The 20,627-nt window shown below is 33.6% G+C and overlaps 1 non-coding gene across 1 annotated transcript; it reads left to right on the top strand.

The window, feature by feature from the left end:
• Positions 1–757: 757 nt before the first annotated feature.
• On the top strand, positions 758–2,483 carry LOC107788579 (uncharacterized). Its single transcript, XR_012705922.1, has 2 exons — positions 758–1,116; positions 2,200–2,483. It is a non-coding gene; the product is annotated as an uncharacterized LOC107788579 (transcript).
• Positions 2,484–20,627: the final 18,144 nt, after the last annotated feature.

Genomic DNA, 20,627 nt, shown 5'->3' with positions numbered 1-20,627 from the left:
TACCTGTACTGCAGCTAGTGGAATGTAATTAGTGAAATTGGTTAGTGAGCTGTCACATGGTAAATGACAGTTGTCATTAGTTAGTTGGCTAGACTAGAAGTTAGTACATTCTATAAGTAGGAACCTAATTGTATATTTTTATTTTCTGAGTTGATTAAAAATGAAAAGCACAATTCCTTTTCCAGAAGCTTCAGTCTCGTTCTCTTCCTCTCTGTACATCCTTTGATTCCTCCATTGGAGCTCCTATTGAGCTCGTGTTCCTCTCGTTGTTTTTACAATTTCACAAATAGCTAATTGACTAATATTAGTAATTTTTAGATAATATTTTTAATATTTTATAAATTGATTAATTTTTGTAATAAACTACTTATAAATGGACATAGCTAGTAGTTTCCCAAATACTATTAATATTGACCAAACACTCAAACTATTGGGCGCTAAATAACACAATTGAGCGCACAGAAAAGCCCATTACCAGAAGTGTCACCTAAAGCACCAGGCCCAAAACACCAATCAGTTAAAAAGACCATCAGATTATGACACGTGGAAAGATTCATACCACAGAATATGGCGCCAACTAAGGGGAGGGAACAGACAGGCTAACTGACGGCGAATGGTCACATGGGATTCGGATTCTCTTGTCGTAAGCCGCAAATTTCGATGGACCCCACATTTACTACCCAGCAGTTTACCCGCTACCGATCTTCCCGGTCATCCATCAACCTTAATATCAAGAAAAAAACTATAAAAAGAAAATACTTTCCATTTCACAAATCTTTCATTAATTAGACTTTTGCAAAATTACCCAAAATTGCTGTGAGATTAAAGTGAAAAATCTCTCTTTGTTTTGGCACATTTTGTTCTTTCGCTCTCTCTGCGAATAAGGCTCTTTTTGTTAAAGCTCTAAATAGAGGAGGGCTGTTCGCAGAGAGAGTTAAAGAATTACATATTTATTATTATTAATAATATTATTATTATTATTAACAATGGCGATAATTGGTTCTAGTAAGGTGCTGTTTGGTTTCTTTGCTGCATTTGCCCTAATTTTCTCCATCTTTTTACCTGCTGTTCAGGGTCAAGAATCTTTTGCTCCGGCCCCTGCTCCGGCAAGTGACGGTTAGTTTTTTCTTTTCTATAACTTTTTTTCATTTCCTTTTTCTGAATATATGCCCTTTTGTTTGGTCTAAAATAAATAAATTAATTCTCTCTTTTCAAAAGTTAGTGCAGTTGAACCGCTTAAACATAGTATTAGAGAATTAGATCAACAAAATATTTTCAGGTCTTTAGTTCATAAAATAATCAAGTTCACACGTAACGATATCTAATATAGAACTTAAATAAATAAATAGAGGGTCTTTTTTTTGGTTAGTTTAAATTTGATGGTCATATCTAATATCTTCTGTCCGTTTTGGTTCGGTTTACATGTTCGTTGTAATAATAGTGGTGTTGGCAGAAATGACACTGGTATCGAATTTGTTAAGAAATTTGGTGAGTTAATATAATGTACTCCAGAATTATTGTGCCAAATTAGGTCCAATGTAGTGTGACGGCAGTGATCTATAGTATTATGGTTAATTTTGGGTATTAATTTTAATTATTCTCATTATTTTCCTCTGGTTAATTTTTAGATATTCTTTTTAGAGGACAATCTTACGCATTAATTACATAATTATGCTGTATACTCTGATTTATACTTTTGATACATGTTGAATGCTTACAATGTTATGCTTAATATGAATTAAACAGGTAATAATCAGAATGATTAGACTGTTTAAGGTATTAAGATTGAAAATCCGATCAAGTATTGGGATACCTCAATTATTAGTCGTTTTGACAAAAAAAATTCTTTTAAAATGTTTAATGTTTTAAAAGAAAAAGAATCTTTTATTACCTTTTTTTTCCAAATTCACCTTCACCACTTTAATTAGTGGATTCCGAATCAAATGAGATATTTAAGAAAGAGAAATAAAGAGTAATTTAGATAAATAATCTCATACTTAAGGCTATTAAGTATCTCGTACAAAAATATTAAAAGACAGATAATATGAACTGGTGAAATAGTATTTCAAATTACTACTAGTTTCTCCATTTCTTGTTTGTATAGATAAAACATTATCGTTTACACCTTATTGTAGTTCCTATTTTTGTTTCATTTTTCTTATTCTATTCTTCTAAATTGATTTTTACTATTGTGTTCAGGAACAACAATTGACCAAGGGATTGCCTACGTATTAATGTTGTTGGCATTGGCAATAACATACTTAATTCATGCCGCTGATGTCCCTTTTGGTGTCTAAAAAAGTTTGATCAGTGAAGATAATTTATTTCGCGAGTGCCTATGATTTTGGGACATATATAAGGTTGTTGTGGTGTGTCTAGGACATGTAAATTTTGTCATTTTTATTCATAGATTCTACTTTTTGACAAGCTATTTGTTCTGAGATTTTTCAACAGAATCTATATTATATTTCCACATTTTTTTACCTTTTTCTTAGCCTTTTATCTTCGTGTACCCGCTTATTGTTGTGCTTATTTTGTCTTTAGTTCTTTGTTACATTTTCACAGCAAAGCTATACTGAATGATTATTTTCTTTTAATATTCTAGTGTTTATTTATACTTTTGTCGTCGGCAAATCGTCTTGTATTTGTTTTGCTATTAACCAAGTTCCATTGTGATATGTGTGTACTTCATGCATCCAACTACTTTGAGAAAAAAAGGTCCAAATTGATCTAAATACATGTGCTAAGCACGGGTAGGAATCGAATCTACATTGAACCTTATGGGTGCTTAAGCACCCATTGTTTTTTAGCCAAATATTATATTTCTATATTGGAAACTAGTACTTGTATAAGGTACCGAGCACAGTGTTGATGGTCCAAGTACCCGTGCATAAGGTATTGGATCATTGCACAATTAGCCCACGTCTATTCTTGAGAAATCCTCTACTATAAAGGGAAGGGAATTTTACACAAATAGCCTGCGTAGTTCATTGTTTATTTTTTTTTAGTTGTTATACATATATTATATTTTGATTATACATAGTTATACATATATTATACATAAAGCTTACATATATTATATATCTGACGGCTATTTTTAATATAAGAAATTAGGTAGGCGGCTATTTGGGTTAATTCTTCTAAAGGAAAATTGACACAACCTGGCTTAAGATGTTTGTTATAAGGCCCAAAAATGCGGACTCCAGCAGTTATCCGTGGGCTTTCATCCTAATATTGTGCATTTTTGGCCCAAAATAGTTGAGTGTAGCATTCCCCTATTCTCTCTCCCACTTACAATTTGTTTTCTAATTTATAAGATACCAGTTAATATTAATTAAGTTTTAGTCATATCAATACGTATACTTTGCTAATTGTTTGTGAGGAGTCTTTTTAGTCCCGTAAGATTTATATGCCAACAAAAATGAAGAGAACTTCTAAAGCTAGACAACTTTTTTTTTTTTAATAATATTGGACTGAGACGATTTACATGTAGGAAAAAAATAGGTAGAAATGACACTAGGTAGCCACTTTATATGATTACTTTTTAGAAATTATCCACTGTGTTCTGAATTTTAGTTTTACAGTTTAATTTTTCAGGACAAATGTCTTGAATTGTCCTGAAGTCAAGATTTTTAGTTTAAAATTTTAGGACAAAATAAATACTGATTAATCTCTAAATAGCATCCCTGAGAATAACTATTTGTGCACTTGCCCCAAAAAATAGTGGAAATTCATAAATCTACCCAACTTAATTTAGATTGACACGTTATTGTTATTGTTTAAGGAGATACTAACCAAGTAACTTGAAGAAGAGAATGTCCAATTGAGCAACAATAATCAAAATATGGAATATGTTATAAGAAAAATTAATTTACAGTGGATGTCTACTCTTCTGCATTATTTTCATAATTCACACTACTCTAATACTTATGTAGTTATGATTGTAGTTCCATGATCTTTCTCTTAAATGTTTAATGACATGTTCAATGACATATTTACAATAGTGATTCTTCACTTTTCATGCCTATATAAAGGCCTTGTAATATATAGGAAAAGATACACAATTGAAGAAGAAAATCTCTTCCTTCTCTCTATCTCTATTTCCTGTTCATGTTTTATTAAATTGCTTTTATTTCATAACATGTTATTAGCACGAACTGCTTATTTCAAGAGTATTCAAAACAAAATTTTATGTTTTCAAGAGTAAAATAGTTTTGTGAGATAAATTTTATGTTACTTTTGTTATGATTACTGATATTGTGAAGAAGTATTTTTTAAATTTTGCTTCTACCCAAATTATGTTTATTATTTAATAACTTCTATTTCTCTAGATAATTCACTAGATGCTATAAATAATTGATAAAGCTTTACGCATATTTGAGGTTTATATATTTATTTAGGAAGGCAAATTTGATTTGCTAAATTGCAAATTCGTTGTGTACAACTTTCCTGGCATGTGATTAAAATTAAGGCTTGAGAGTGAATCTCAATATTGTTTTGCCTATTATGCCATTGATTGAGAGTAAAGCGGTAAATTCAAGCCCACTGCACCATGAGAATAAAATATCGGGTGTGTGAGTTCTGGTGCACCATGGTAATAAGGGTTGAGCTCGAGTTCCAACTCATTATGAGTTTGAGTTCTAATGCACCATATTGATGATATAATGATGACTAAAGAAAAATAATGTATTTTTCATGAAAAAGTATGAAGTTTGTCCCACTTGATTTGCTCTGTTCTTGAAGTGAATGGGGTAGTGGTGCATAATAAATCTAAATAAAGATAAGTGGTTGACCAATGAACATGGGCGTGTCAAAGACCAAAACAATAATAGTCACCATTATGGTAATTGTAAAACGAAAAATAATAAGGGTTTTCAAAATAGTCCTTCAAAGGCGAAGGAAATATGTATCACTATGGTCTGTTAATACGAAACACGTTCACATGATTATAGTCAATTCCTTGAAAATGTGATTATGATAAATATTGTAAATGTAGACTCATCCCTGAAAGTGAAATGAAAATATACATGTGATACAAAATATGCATAAGAATGTGCTTATGCATGGTTGAATAGATATTATGTGTGTGTGCGCGCGCGCGTGTGTATGTGATAAAAATTATGCATAAGAATGTGCTTATGCATGATTGGATAAATACTACAACTCACCTCTAAGGGAGGTTTGAGAGAAAGAAAGATAATACATATTACTATGTGGTTACATGAGTATGTCATTGGTCGCGTACATGTGATATGCCAAAAATATTTTGGCATGCCTTATAAAAGTTATTAAAGGCAAAATTAAAGCAAGAAATAATTTTTGCTTATGATGATTTTGACCATGATAATTTGTTATGATATAATTTTCTTCGTTAAAGAGATATTCACTATATGGATGGTATGACAAAAGATCTTGAAGTATAAAAATCAATTAAGAGCTCTGGAAGAACTAATTTGTTACTATCCGGATGAATAAAATTATTCATGATATTGATATTGTAGTAAGTCTCAAAAGAAACTTTTTGAGTTTCAAATATATTAGCCAAAGTAGTTGGCATATTGAGACTGTAAATAAAATAAAGATTAAATATCTTCATATTTCTATAATCATACCGGGTAAATATGAAAGGTTACCCGATCTTCTGTCTATTTGTGCTACACAAATATAAGCATGATGCTGAAATCATATGCCACAAGTAAACTAGAGGTTTACTAAAATAAATATTAATTGGCATGACCGGTTGACCATCTCGGATCAATTATGATGCGAAAAATTAATTGAGAATTACATTGGCATATATTGAAGTAATAAAAGTTTCTTCAAGAATTCTCTTGCACTGCTTATTCTCATGATATACCAGTTAAAGGTTGTGATTGAATCCCTTGATTTCTGCAACGAATAAAAGGTGATAAATATATGGGCTCAGTCACCTACCATGTGGGCCATTAACTATTATATGATTTTAATAGATGCATCTATTCTATGGTCACATGTGCATTTGTTATCAACTTGCAGTTTGGCTTTAGTAAGGTTCCTTGCTCAAATTATTAGAGCACAATTCCAGATTATAAATTATGATAATTTATCTTTATAATGCTGGTTTAAATCTAAATTGGTTTAGCAGAAATTGTATGCCTCCAATTATAGCTAAACCATTGGTTATGAGAACAAAACTCTCAAAATAAAATTTGGTATGTGATGTATTATTTAATATACAACAACACTTGTACGCATCTAGCCATGTTATGATATGTTCTCCGTATCACATTGGTTCAGGGTCAGGAACCAAATAATTTCCATCTAAAAATATGAATGTGCTATATGATTTAATTGTTCCACTACAATGTAAATATGAGTCTCCAAAGAATGGTGGGGATATATATTAGTGATCCTAACATTAGGGGGAGAAAATGGGCAGCTGAAAAAGTGATACGTGGAATGAATTATTATGAATACATATAGATCTTCGTACAAGAAAATGTGAACTTGAAGTTCAAGTGATACTTCATTTGTAAATTCTTGCCAGACGCATTTGGTGACCCAAAGCTAAATATCATATTCCAATTGCTAATGCTCCAAATAGAATAAAGTTCATGATGGACATAATCTATGGAACGCATGAAGTGTAATAGACTAATCGGTTCTAAAGATAAAACTCCTTGAGTAAGGAAAGGAGCAAATGTTCTAGATGGTCATAATAAGGAGGCAAGTGTTCTAGAAGAGCACCATGACAACACTTCATAAGACCTCATGGGAGAGGCTCGGGTACCTGAAAATAATGAGATAAAGCGATCTCAATAAGTTATGTCTTTATTGGGTAATAATGGAACCGATATAAAATGATCGTCGACGATATTGTTAATATAATATAGCGCTCAGTATTATTAATATTGACGAGGATCTTGAGCTCAAATCTGTTATGAAATTTGGACAGATAAATGATTGGCCAAATAAAAAATACGCAATGAAAATTGACTTCACCTGAAAAATGTGAAGTTGGACGGATAATTCCAACACCTAAAAGTATAAAACCAGTGGAGGTATAAATGTGTTCTTGTTCGAAAAAAGTCAAGTCGATAGGCATAAACACGACTTGTGTTACAAGATGATTTTAAATATCCTGGCATTGATTATATAGAGATATGTTCTCCTATGATGAATGTAGTTATTTAAGGTTTTAATCTGGCAATACATGAAAAACTTGATATGCATATAATGGAAATCATTGAAAGATTTTAATTGTTCTGAAGCATATTAAGGTTTTCAAGAAATTTATTAAGTAAATCTTCAAAAATCCTTATACGGATTAAAACAATCAGGGCGCATGTGGTATAATCGCCTGAGTGAGTACCTGTTGAAAGAAAGGTACAAGAATGTTTCAATTTGTCCTTGTGTCTTTATAAAAAGATATGAATCTGAATTTGTTATAATCAGCGTGTATGTTGATGATTTAAATATCATTCGAAATCCTGGGGAGCTTCCTAAAGCAGTAGACTGTTTAAGAAGGAATTTGAAATGAAAGATCTTGGAAAGATAAAATTTTGTATTGGTCTACAAATTGAGTATATGAAAGATGAAATTTTTGTCCATCAATCAACATACACTGAAAAGATTGTAAAGCGATTCTATATGGATAAAGCACATCCATTGAGTACCTCGATGATTGTGAGATCACTTGATATAAATAAAGATCCATTCCGACCTCATAAAAATAATGAAAAGCTTCTTGGTCCTGAAGTACCATATCTTAGTGTAATTGGTGCACTAATGTATCTTGCTAACACTACAAGGCCTGACATAACTTTTTAAGTTAATATCTTAACAAGATATAACTCTGCTCCTACAAGTAGACATTGGAATGGAATCAAACACATATTGCGGTATCTAAAAGGGACTACCGATATGGGCTTATTTTATGATAATAATTGCAATTCCGATCTTATTGGTTATGCCGATGCTGGGTATTTATCTGACCTACACAAAGCATGATCTCAAACAGGCTATGTGTTTACATGTGGAGGCACTTCCATATCTTGGCGATCGACTAAGCAATCAATCGTGGCTACTTCATATAATCATACTGAGATAATTGATATTCATGAAGTAAGTCAAGAATGTGTATGATTGAGATCTATAATACATCTTATTCAAGACAAATGAGGTTTGAAATGCGACAAACTACCCACAATTTTGTATGAAGATAATACAACATGCATAGCCCAATTGAAAAGAGAATTCATAAAATGAGATAAGACAAAACACATTTCACCAAAGTTATTTTTCACGCATGATCTTCAAAAGAATGGTGATATCAATGCGCAACAGATTCGTTCAAGTGATAATATGGCTGATTTGTTCACCAAATCTCTATCGACATCAACCTTCAAGAAACTAGTATATAAGATTGGGATGCGAAGGCTCAAGGATACGAATTGATGCTCTCATCAGGGGGAGTTAATACGCGTTGTACTCTTTTTTCCTTACAAGATTTTGTCCCACTGAGTTTTTCTTGCAAGGTTTTTAACGAGGTAACCAAAAGGCGTATTTCTAAATATATGTACTCCTTTTTCTTCACTAGAACTTTTTTTTTTCCCATAGGATTTTTTTTCTAATAAGGTTTTAACGATGCACATTATCTATGGACATCCATGGGGGAGTGTTATAAGAAAAATTAATTTGTGGTGGATGTCTACTCTTCTCAATTATCTCCATAACTCACACTACTCTAATACTTATTGAGTTATGATTGTAACCTCATGATCTTCCTCTCAAATATTTAATGACATATTCAACGACATATTTACAATAGTGATTCTTTACTTTTCATGCCTATATAAAGGTCTTGTAATATATAGGAAAAGATACAGAAATTGAAGAAGAAAATCTTTTCCTTCTCTCTATCTCTATTTCTTGTTCATATTTTACTAAATTATTTTTATTTGACGAGAGAATCATATTACAAGTTGAATTGTGACATTATTGGCTACTGAGTTCCGTCATATTGACTATGAAGTTGACTACAACGGTTGACTTTTTGGTTTTGCCAAAAATATGTACCATTAGTAGTTTATTGAGACCCCGTATAAAGCATGATATTTGAAAATATTGCTACAAATTGTTTGTTCAAAGAGGCCCACAAGAAATGGACCAAGTGTGGCATGCGAAGCATGAATATAATAAATTTAGCCATTTGTACTTATCATGTAAAATATCATGGCTCTTTACACAGGCTTCAATTTTACAAACAATTTTAAAAAAAATATTAAAACAAAATTATAAAAATATTAAAGAAAGAAAAGGAAATGACCCTTTCATTCTGGGTCTGGGCCCAGCCCAAAGATTTCATACATTCCGCCCCATCACTTTCATGTCGGTAGGTGAAAGTGACATTTTGGACCCTACTTGCCCAGATTTTGGATTTCCAAAACAGTCATTTTTACCTGAAAAAAAATAATATTGTATAGCCGCTGTAAAAATAATAGTCAAAAAAATATATAAAATTTATATATTTTTTATATATATATATACATTTTGTATGTTATACATAAAAATTATATAAATTTTATACACTTTTTCGATTATCAATATAAATAATTTCTGACGCGAGTTAAAAGTGAAAATAATAACACTTTTTTTAGCAATATAAATAATAACACTTTTTTTAGCAGCCTAATTGCAAGAAGGGACACACAACTATGGCCTTTGATATTTTACCCATACATTGCCATCAAAATGCAATCACCCTGTATTGCCACGTGTAATCCTATTCAGAGAAAAAATATTAACAAAAGAAATAGAATCTTCCATACCAATATAATAAATATATATAATAGTACCTCCATACATATTTCACATGACTGCCTTCCTCCTTTGTTGCTAAATATTTAAAAAGGAGATTTACAAGCAGTTCATATGCATTATTACATTAGTGGACCACTTTTTATGCTCTTTCTTGGTTCATGAATTAAATTATTTTTCTTCCTCAAAAGAGGCATCAAGTGGACAAGAGTCACACTTACAACCATAGTATCATAAGTTCAAAGCTCATTATTCTACTCTACTGTTTGTCTGTTTACAAAAGGATACTTCTCAATACGAACTCCAATTCTTCAATAAGAAATTCAAACGAGGAGTGGCGAACGCAAAAATTTTATCTAGAATTATAGCTAAAAAGATTCAACATCTTACATATATACATAAAAGAATTTTTCTACTTTATATACACAATATAAATTTTTTGACAGATATAATCTGAATTATTTATTAACAACTTCATAATGAATTATAAAAATATAGTTCTCATAATAAAATAATATTGCAATCTATAAATTTTTCTTCTCTTCATTCGACGGGAAAAAAGTACTAGATATTCGTTTTTCACCTATCCTAATCTAAGCTTATTGTTTTGTGAAAATATTATAATCTAGATGTTTTAGGAAAAATATTATAATGAGGGCATATGTTGTCAAGGTAACAGATTAGTGGAGAAAATATCAAATCAAATCACAGTGTCAAGAATTTTGAATCCATCTGACCTTCATTACAGTTAATTCGGATTCTCTACTCATAATAAAGGGCTTTTTAAAAAATCAGAAGCAAGAATTTGCTCTTATTTTACTTTGTATGTTTGGGTTGGGTTACATTTTGATCCGTTAGGTTATACTATATTGTCCGATTTGATCTAATAATTTGATGGATTATTTTGAATTCGATTCATGGGGTTAAGTCAACAAACAAATCATAATTCAACCCTTTTAAATCTAAACGGGTTGAATCGATTACAAGAGAATGAATTCATTTTGTGATAGAAATTAAGGGTCCACCAAACTATATGGAGAACCAGGTTCTCTATCTGTTTCCACAGAACGCACGCAAACAACAGTAAGTAAATGACACATTAGAGTTTTACGTGAAAAACTTTCAGCTCACGGGATTAAAAACCACGACCTACCCTTGCAGGATTTCAACTTCACTACTGAGCAAACTTCAAATTACAAACTGTTGTAACCTAGGAATTAACCTCTTAATCCTTCACTAACTTGTAACAACTCTATTACAAGCCGCTTTGTAATAACTCTATAACAAAGATTACAACTCGACTAACTCTAGCCAAGACACAAACGTATGGTTTATGATTTTACAATGGTTTCCTACACAATACTTCTAACTAAGCTAAGTAGGAATTACAAGTAAATTATTTTGACAAAGGTAATACACAACTAAGGACATATGATGACTCAATGCAGAAACTGGTCCTTCGTTATGTTGCTCTTTGTTCTTGACTCCTTGAATGTCACTTGCAAGTTGGCAATACACTTGAGAGAGAGCTTGATCGATTCTGAGTGTGCAAGTGTATTGTTTTTGCTTTGCTTCATGTTAATATTACATAAGTGACATCACTTGAATGATGCAAACATGTTTGGTACAAAGGTATTCCCTATAAAGTTGACTGCTCTACTGTTTACACTGTTACGTGTGTGCATAGGAACAGTTGTAGCCACTTTACAGCTCTGGGGAGTTGACTGGTACTGTCAACAAGAGAACTGATGTCGATCTGTTCCCTCTGTTGTTTCTTGGACTCTGAAAGTTGGAGCATGTCCCAGACTTGAGACTTGTTGATCTTTGAGCACTCAGAGGATGTGGAACAGGTTCCCCATCTGGTTCTTAAAATTAAGGTTGTCAGATCATCAAAATATAGCAGGACACATAACTTATCATTTTGCCACCTCTATCTCGTATACAATTTTTAAAATAGTCTTAAGAGCGACAATAACGTTATCTTTTTGTAACAGAGGTGGACCTAAGATTCGGCGGTCGCTGGGGGACCATGACATTCAATATAAATTTATCACTACTTATGAAGATTGGTACGGAGGCTTATACTAATATCTAACTCTTTTTAAAAGATATTTGCAAGTATACATACAGTTTTTGTCGAAGTTTTTGGGTGTTGGTGACTCCTCAACTCATCATGTGTGTTCGCCTCTGCGTTGTGACCTAAATCAGGTTTAAGTTGTGAAAGTAATTTCTAATGCTTGTGTTGGAAAAGGCTATTTATAATGAATGTGACTTTTTCCCGGACGCTTCATAAATAAGAAATACTTTATATACCATAGTGCTTTTTGTGAGGAGCCGAAGATCACTTGGAAGAAAGGAGAGGAAAGCGCGGGACCATAGCATGGAGACAGCGCAGAGGGGTTGCCTTTACAAAGGAGGGAAAGGGCAAATGGGCAAAATGGGGAGTGCGTATATTTCCCATTACCATTTCGTGACTTCTGTCCTTATAAAAGTACGTGCCTAAAAATTAAAGATACTTCCTACGGTATATGAGAAAACTTTGCAGTTGTGATATTAAAATTCATCTTACATATTATATTAGTTACTTGAAGGAAGGTGGACCTTGGAACAGTACAACACAAAAACATTATGCGTTTTATTGGATTTGCATTTTCTTGAGCCAAAAAATCTATCAAAAATAACATTTATATCTTATACAAAATAGGGATAACATTTGTGAACATTCCAATCTTCTCAAATTTTACTTATAGAATCACAATGAATATGTTGTTATTATTGATAATGATGATCGGGTATTGGAGATAACGGCCCAGACAGTGTTAGCTTCTTCGATCATGAGGTTTCAAGGTAGAATTGCTCGATCGCCGCAGTACCTTGGAGTCCTTTTCCTTGGAATTGTACTGGTAATTCATTATCCGAACTGTATTTTATTCTAGGTATATCTATGTATTCAGCGAGAGTTCGTGACTCTGTACTATCTAGTCTTGGGAGGATTGTTGGGATTATTGCTGCGTAAGCTTGTGTCACCTTTATTTCAGTATTTATATTAAACTCTGCTTTAAAATATCATGTTTAACTGTTGTAAGTAATCGGCTTACCTAATTTTAAAAATTAAGTGTCATCACAAAACCTAAAACGGAATTTTGGATCGTGACAAGTTGCTCGGGTTCTAAAACTTTTATATCTAGTGAGAAAAGACCTTACATTCATCTTCTCTTAAACTATTTTGAGACTCACCATATCCATTTCATTTATATAATGTTGTTTGACTTAGTTTAAAACTTAATTTTTAAAAAAGACTTTTTATTGTTGGTACATTGAAAAAGACTAAAAGGTACAAAAATTGTTCCTAAGTGACACTACTTAAATCTGCCAGAAGCAAAAATTCCATTCTCTGGATTGCCTCTTTCCACACTAGCAAATCTTCTTTATGACCGTGACCTTTTATTTGCCAAAAAGTCTATACATTTTAAAAGGACTTTTGAAACATAGCAAAAATATATTTTGAATTTGTGCTGATTTTAAATATGACATGATATTTCTTAATTATAAAAATATACTATTAAGGGTAAATAAAATCTTTGAAATTAAAAAGGTAATATCCTTTTTAAAATAGACTAAGAAAAGGATCGTCATATAAAAATTCAAAGTCAGCATTTGAAGTTTATGAGTTTGAGATCCAAGCTTTTTATATAATTAAATTTTAATTTCATAATTTATATATATTTGATAATTTTCTTAGAATAAATAGTAGTACATAATATGAACTAAAACTACAAGATTCGGGTAAGCTATATCTAGCTCTACTCCAATATAAAATGAAGGACCTGTTTGGTCATAGATTTTGTTAAAATTTTTCTAAATTTTTTTTTGGCAAATACATGTTTGTTCATAAATTTTATTCATATTTTGTCAAATTCTCAAATCTTAAAACTAGCTTAAGAGCTGGTTTTGGCCCAAAATATTACTATTATATTTTTTAAAATTTTTAAAAAATACCCCAAATATTTATATTTTATAAAATAGCCCACCATTTATTATTTTGTAACAATGCTGCTTTATCTTCTCGGTCATCTGATAGTGTATATTATGTAGTTCATTATAAAAATAATAATTTTGTACCAAATTTATTTATGTCCAGGACTATGGTTTGTGATACAACAACAACAATAACAACCCAGTGAAATTCTACTAGTGGGGTATGGGGAGAGTAGTTTGTATGCAGACCTTACCCCTACCCCGAAGAGGTAGAGAAGTTGTTTTCAAAAGACCATCGACTCAAGGGGACAAAAAGACAAAAGGAGACAATATCAGTATCACCACAGAAATCATAGGAAAAATAGGAACAATATGAAATCGAGAAGAAAGATGCAAAGCAAAAACGATAGCTAGTAAATAGGTCCAGCACTGAAACGCAAAATAGTAAGACACGACATTGCCACTAGCTAGCTTAGACAAAAACCGTACCAGACTAGTCTCACAACGGTATGAAGTAAGGCTTGTTTATGATAATGATAATGAATGTTATTGATAAATGTATTGTTAGGTATTCGTAATAGTTTTTAGAACTTGTGAGTATAAATCATAGGAGTATTTTTTTTTTAAAAAAAAAAGTAAAATATATTTTGAAAATTGATATGCAAATATATTTTTATTTTCAAACCAAACTTTACCCAACTTAAATTTTTTAAAATAAATTAAGAAACCTATGGCTAAAAGCTAGCGAAATAAAGAGAGTAATAATAAATGAACGATATGTTTTTGTAGTCACGTAGCGCAAATTAGCTATGCGGCCGCAATGGACAGTATTGATTTTAGCAATGGTGGCTGAGGCAGGACAAGTGGCCAGTGAGGAGCCTGATTTTGAGGGTCCAGCTGACCTGAGCTGAGGCAGCTGCTACTGTACTCTGTGTATTCAGGTGGGGTGGTAGGGGCGAGGGGTAACGGGACACAGCGACGAATCCAAGATTTAAATTATGTAGGTTCAACTTTTGAAATTTTTAGCATTGAACCAATTATATATTTAAAATTATGGGTTCATATCTACTATTTTTGTAATTTTAATTAATTTTTACATATAAATTTTTACTCTGCATCGAAAGTTATGCGTTCAATATAACCCATCCACAATGCACTACATCCGCCCAGTGACTCACCAATGCCGTTGAGCTACAGTATTTATTCTACTTGTATGTATATTTTAAGCATAAACGATGAAGAGCTTTCATATTGCTGACTTTCTCTGATTGCAATCTTTGGGAAGTTTTCAGAATCTTTCTTTGACTACTACTTCTACTATTACTACTAACTGATTCCCTTTGAACGAGAGGCGAAGACACAATTTTGACGTTTATGGATTTAAAACTTGCCGTTTAATTCATAGATATAGGGTTTGTAATTAAATATTTAAATACATTTAAGAGATTTTCTAACACAAATACACTAAGCAGAAATTATTAAATATATCCGAACTTGTAACTAATATTGTGGCTCTAGGGGCGGAGCTAGAGGTTCGCGTATGAGTTCGATCCAATCCAATAGTTTAATCCAAACATTGTATTCGCATTAAAAAATTCATTAGATATGCAAGAATGTTAAATTAAGAACCGAGTTACTATCATACGATGTTACTATTTTAGAGTTTAGAATCCGTAAAGTTCAAATTCTAGCTCCGCTTCTGTCCGCTCTTCTTTTCGGATCCTCCGTTCTTTTTTATGTTTTCCTGGAAATTTTAAGCTTGATTACTTAATTATACTTCCCATTAAAGTCAAAAGTTTTGGAAATCTTATATCCCTGAAGCTTAAGAACATTCCATTTAGTATAAACTTTTTGAAGTCTTAAGGTTCAAAAGACGAACATATGAAATTATCCTATGCTGTTTTTCTATGATCAAACACTTAGTTTCTCAATTACCTTATTAATTATCTTTTCGTATTAAGATTTGAAAAGACTATTTGGTAGAATTAAGAATACATTACCTTGGTTTTCAAGAAAATTCGTTTCGCTACCCAGCTTAAGAATATTCGTTAAGAGTCCAATCTCTAACTTTACAAAATGTTATTAGAATATATACATGAGCCACTTGTAAGAAAGTTCGAAGTTTATATATACTTTTTTTATCTAGTGAAATAAAAATTGTTTCGAAAATATAACTTCTTGTCAAAAAGTAAGAAAAAGGAAGTCAAATTTTGGAAGCGTGGATGAATACTAAACAGCCAAAGTATGAACTTTAACGTAAATGTATCTCATGCTTACTTTTTAAGCAGTATCTTACATTAGATGAGGCTTTGAAATTGATAGAGAAAAAGCACGAGAAAGAGTCACAAAATGCGCAAATGGCACACTATTCAAACCCCTCTTCACATTTTGAGAAACATTCCTCAAGATTTTTATAAAGCAAAATAACTGTTCATTCCATTTTCTGGAAGCATGCGTCTGAGCTAAAACACACACACACACACACTTTGTCTAATCTAGCTAGGACGCTTGCTAATTATTCTAGAAAAGAGAAAAAGAAAAGAGTCTTCTTATATTCAAAATAGACTTTAGGCAGTGGATTTAGTTATGGATTGATGGCATGTACATAGCATGTATGATTTGGTGGCTAGAAATACCCGGATGCAGATTCAGAATTTAAATTTTATCTGTTCAACCTTTAAACCTCTTAGTATTGAACCGATTATATTTTTAAACTTATGGGTTCAAACCTATCTTTTGTTATAATTTTAATTATTCTTTATACATAAATTTATATTCCGCATCGAAAGTTATGGGTTCATATGAACAAGGTATCGCTATTCTACGTCCGCCCCTCCGGGTGATTTGAATTTTGCATAAAGAATCTTCAAACAAGCCGGTGAGTTTGATGATGACTCATGAGATACTTCGATAGGATATTGTTAGATGCGCAAACAAAGTTTAAATTAAAATTTAATATCTATATTTATATTATATTAAAAGCACGAATACCCTTAACGAAATGTTGTTCGCTCTTTTTATCCTTTTAAAAATAACTTACACCCTAGACAAAATAGTCATTTAATTATTTATCTAATATTTAGTCTTTTTAACATCAACTAAGTTTTAGGTATTAAATTTTTCCTTATTTAAATTATGAATATACCATAATTGTAAAAGAAAAGAAATAACATCAGAACCTACGCGAATGTATCGGTATTATTTGGAGTGTATGTTTCCGTATTGAACGACTTTTTAAAACCTTTTTTCTTGGTAATTTAACAAAAATAGGTAGGCTGATTTGGTAAGAGGCATACTGAATATAGAACAATAATTTTTATTAAACACTACCTCTTTAATGCCAAGATTCAAAATATGCTAAACAGATATTAAAATAATAGCATCCAAGTGATTCTAGGTTTTTCATATCGAATAGACATATGGTAGAACTCAAATACGTAGTTCAAATTATGGATATCAAACTTAATATCTATTAATGTCACGACCGAAAATCTAACCCGTCGTGATGGCGTCTATCGTGATACAAGGCAAGCCGACATTTCCAAAACACTTTCAACATTTAACATAAATGAATTAATATATTTAAAATAACCGAAGTGTTTCATAAAAAAAGGGTAAAACTCAAAGCATAAGTGCGGAAAAATAGCCCGACATCGAGGTGTCACTGAGTCATGAGCATCTAGATATCCAGTCTAATACAAACAGTGTCTAAGTATCAATACAGAAAGAAGAAAAAACATAGAAGGAGAGACAAGGTTTGCGGACGTCGGCAGCTACCTCGTAGTCTCCGGTACTCGATCGCGCACGAACTCAACGACCTCCGTGATCAAACACACCTCGATATGCACATGAAGTGCAGGGTGTAGCATGAGTACAACCAACTCAGCAAGTAACAGAAATAAATAAGGAACTTAGAAGGTAATGACGAGCTATACAAATACTGTTCATTTTCAATAATTCCAGCAAAGAATAGACATACTTTCAAATCCGGCAGTTCAAGTCAAATCAATTTATACAGTTACAGTACATGTAATCCGGATATAGAATCTTTCAAAAATTTCAAAACAATGACATATAGCAACTAAGTGCATCAACAAATGAAAAACAAGTACAGCCTCTGAGGGCAATAGACACTCAACTCGTCACAACAGCCCAATCACTCGGCTCTCAGCCCTTAGTACTCACACTCAATAGGTACATGCGCTCATTAGGGATGTGCAAACTCCGGAGGGGCTCCTACAGCCCAAACGCTATAATCCGCACGGACAACTCACGTGCTGCACGAACAACTCACGTCTTATCGTATCATATCAAGATCCGCACGGACCGCTCACGTGCTACAGTATCATATCAGAATCCGCACGGACAACTCACGTGCTAAGTATAAACATCATGATTCGCATAGACAACTCACGTGCTACGGTATCTATACCTTACAACCAGGCCCTCGACCTCACTCAGTCATGTACCTCTCTAGTCTCACGGCCCTCAGAAATCATAAGGATCAGTCCAAACAAAATAACACAGTATATCAACAGGAATCAAGAAGAGACTAAGCTATGATGTGAAAGTAAAACTATGACTGAGTACAAGACATCAATTAGCAAATAATTCACAGTTACGCGACCTCTACGGGTCCCGACAGTACTATCACATAGCCTAAGCATAATTTCTAACATGATTTGCAGTCAAATCTCGATAACACAGAGAGAACAGGTAATTAACAATAGTCTATTCGACTTTACAGTCTCACGGGATGGACCAAGCCACAATTGCCCACGGTGCACGCCCGTCACCTAGCATGTCCGTCGCCTCCAAAATAGTTACATCATACCAAAATCCAGGGTTATACCCTCATGACCAGATTTAAAACTGTTACTTACCTCAAACCGCGCAAAATCTCACTCCGCAATGCCTTTGCCCCTCGAATCAATCTCCAAACACCCCGAATCTAGCTACAAGCAGTACGATATAATTAATGTATGATAAAAGAATCAATTTCACAAGAGAAACACAAAATTATAAGTCAAAATTCGAAATAGGCTCATCCCAGCCCCCCTCCCGGGCCCACATCTCGAAACCCGATAAAAGTCACAAAACCCGAAAGCCCATTCACTCACGAGTCCAACCATACCAAATTTATCAAAATCCGACATCATTTGCCCCTCCAAAACCTCAAATTTCACTCTCAAATTCCCAACCCCTAATCTCCCAAATCTCACCTCAAAAACTCACCAACTAGGTGTAAAATCAGTGGGTAAACACCACTCTTGAAGATAAATAGGCACAAAGAACTTACCTTTGCAAACACTTCAAAATACTCTAAAAATCAAGTTCCAAAATGTGAAGATGGTGAAAAATCTCGAAGTCTTCTATTTATTGGTTCTACCAAGCATAACCGCACCTGCGGACCTTCTGTCGCATCTGCGATGCCGTACCTGCGAAAATTCCATCGCAAGTGCAGATCCTACTTAAGCTCCCATATTCCGCATCTGCGGTCACATATTCGCACCTGCGGGCCCTACCCGTTTCTCCCATCCTTCCCACTCAGGCCTTTTTCCGCATCTGCGCTTACCCTTCCGCATATACGATTTCGCAGATGCGCTCTTAACCTCGCACTTGCGCTTCCAGTCCAACCCAGCCTTCCCCGCATCTGCTTCCTCCTCTTCGCTTCTGCGGGGCCGCACCTGCAGGCTCCCATTGCAGGTGCGAAATACCAGAACACGAGAAGGAACCAGCAATGCCTAAGTCCAAATTTCCTTCCGATGGGCATCCGAAAAACACCCCCGAGGCCTCCGGGACCTCAACCAAACATACCAACTAGTCATATTACCCCATGCGAACTTAGCCAAACCTTCAAATCACTCAAAACAATATCAAAACACCAATTATATCCGGATTCAAGCCTAAGGAACTTCTATACTTTCAAATTCCACAAACGATGCCAAAACCTATCAAACCACGTCCGATTGACCTCAAATTTTGCAAACAAGTCATACTCAACATTACGGACCTACTCCAACTTTCGGAATCGGAATTCGACCCAGATATCAAAAAGTCAACCTCCCTAGTCAAACTTTCCAAAAATTCGACTTTCGCCATTTCAAGCCTAAATTAGCTACATACCTCAAATTCACAGTCTGGACACGCTCCTAAGTCCAAAATCTACCAATAGATCTAACGGAACTCCATTCCGGAGTCATCTTCACACACTTCTGACTACGGTCAAAATCTGAGATTTAAGCTTTCGTTTTAGGAACTAAGTGTCCAAAAACACTCTGAAACCAAAAATAAGAGCTCCCGGTAAGTCACATAAGCAGAAACTGATACGGAGAAAACAGTAAATAGAGGATCGGGGCTAATACACTCAAAATGACCGGCCTGGTCGTTATATCCTCCCCCTCTTAAAATAATCGTTCGTCTTCGAATGAGCATAGAGACATACCTGAAGTGGTGAAAAGATGAGGATAACGGCTGCGCATATCATGCTCGGTCTCCCAAGTCGCCTCCTCGACCAGCTGACCCCCTAACTGAACCTTCACAGAAGCAATATTCTTCGACCTCAGCTTTTGAACCTGCCTATCTAAGTCAGCTCCTCAACATAAGATAAATCCTTGTCCAACTGGACTAAGCTGAAATCCAATACGTGAGACGGATCGACGTGAGACGGATCAACGTGATACTTCTGGAGCATAGAAATATGGAATACTGGATGAACTCCTGCTACACTAGGAGGCAAGGCAAGCTCATAAGCAACCTCCCCAACACGTCGCAATACCTCAAATGGACCGATAAACCTCGGGCTCAGTTTGCCCTTCTTTTCGAACCTCATAACACCCTTTATGTGTTAC

This window comes from Nicotiana tabacum, chromosome 23 (assembly GCF_000715075.1).
Source record: "Nicotiana tabacum cultivar K326 chromosome 23, ASM71507v2, whole genome shotgun sequence".
NCBI lineage: Eukaryota > Viridiplantae > Streptophyta > Magnoliopsida > Solanales > Solanaceae > Nicotiana > Nicotiana tabacum.
Note: the sequence above shows the minus strand (reverse complement) of the source record. Positions and strands in the feature narration are given on the sequence as shown.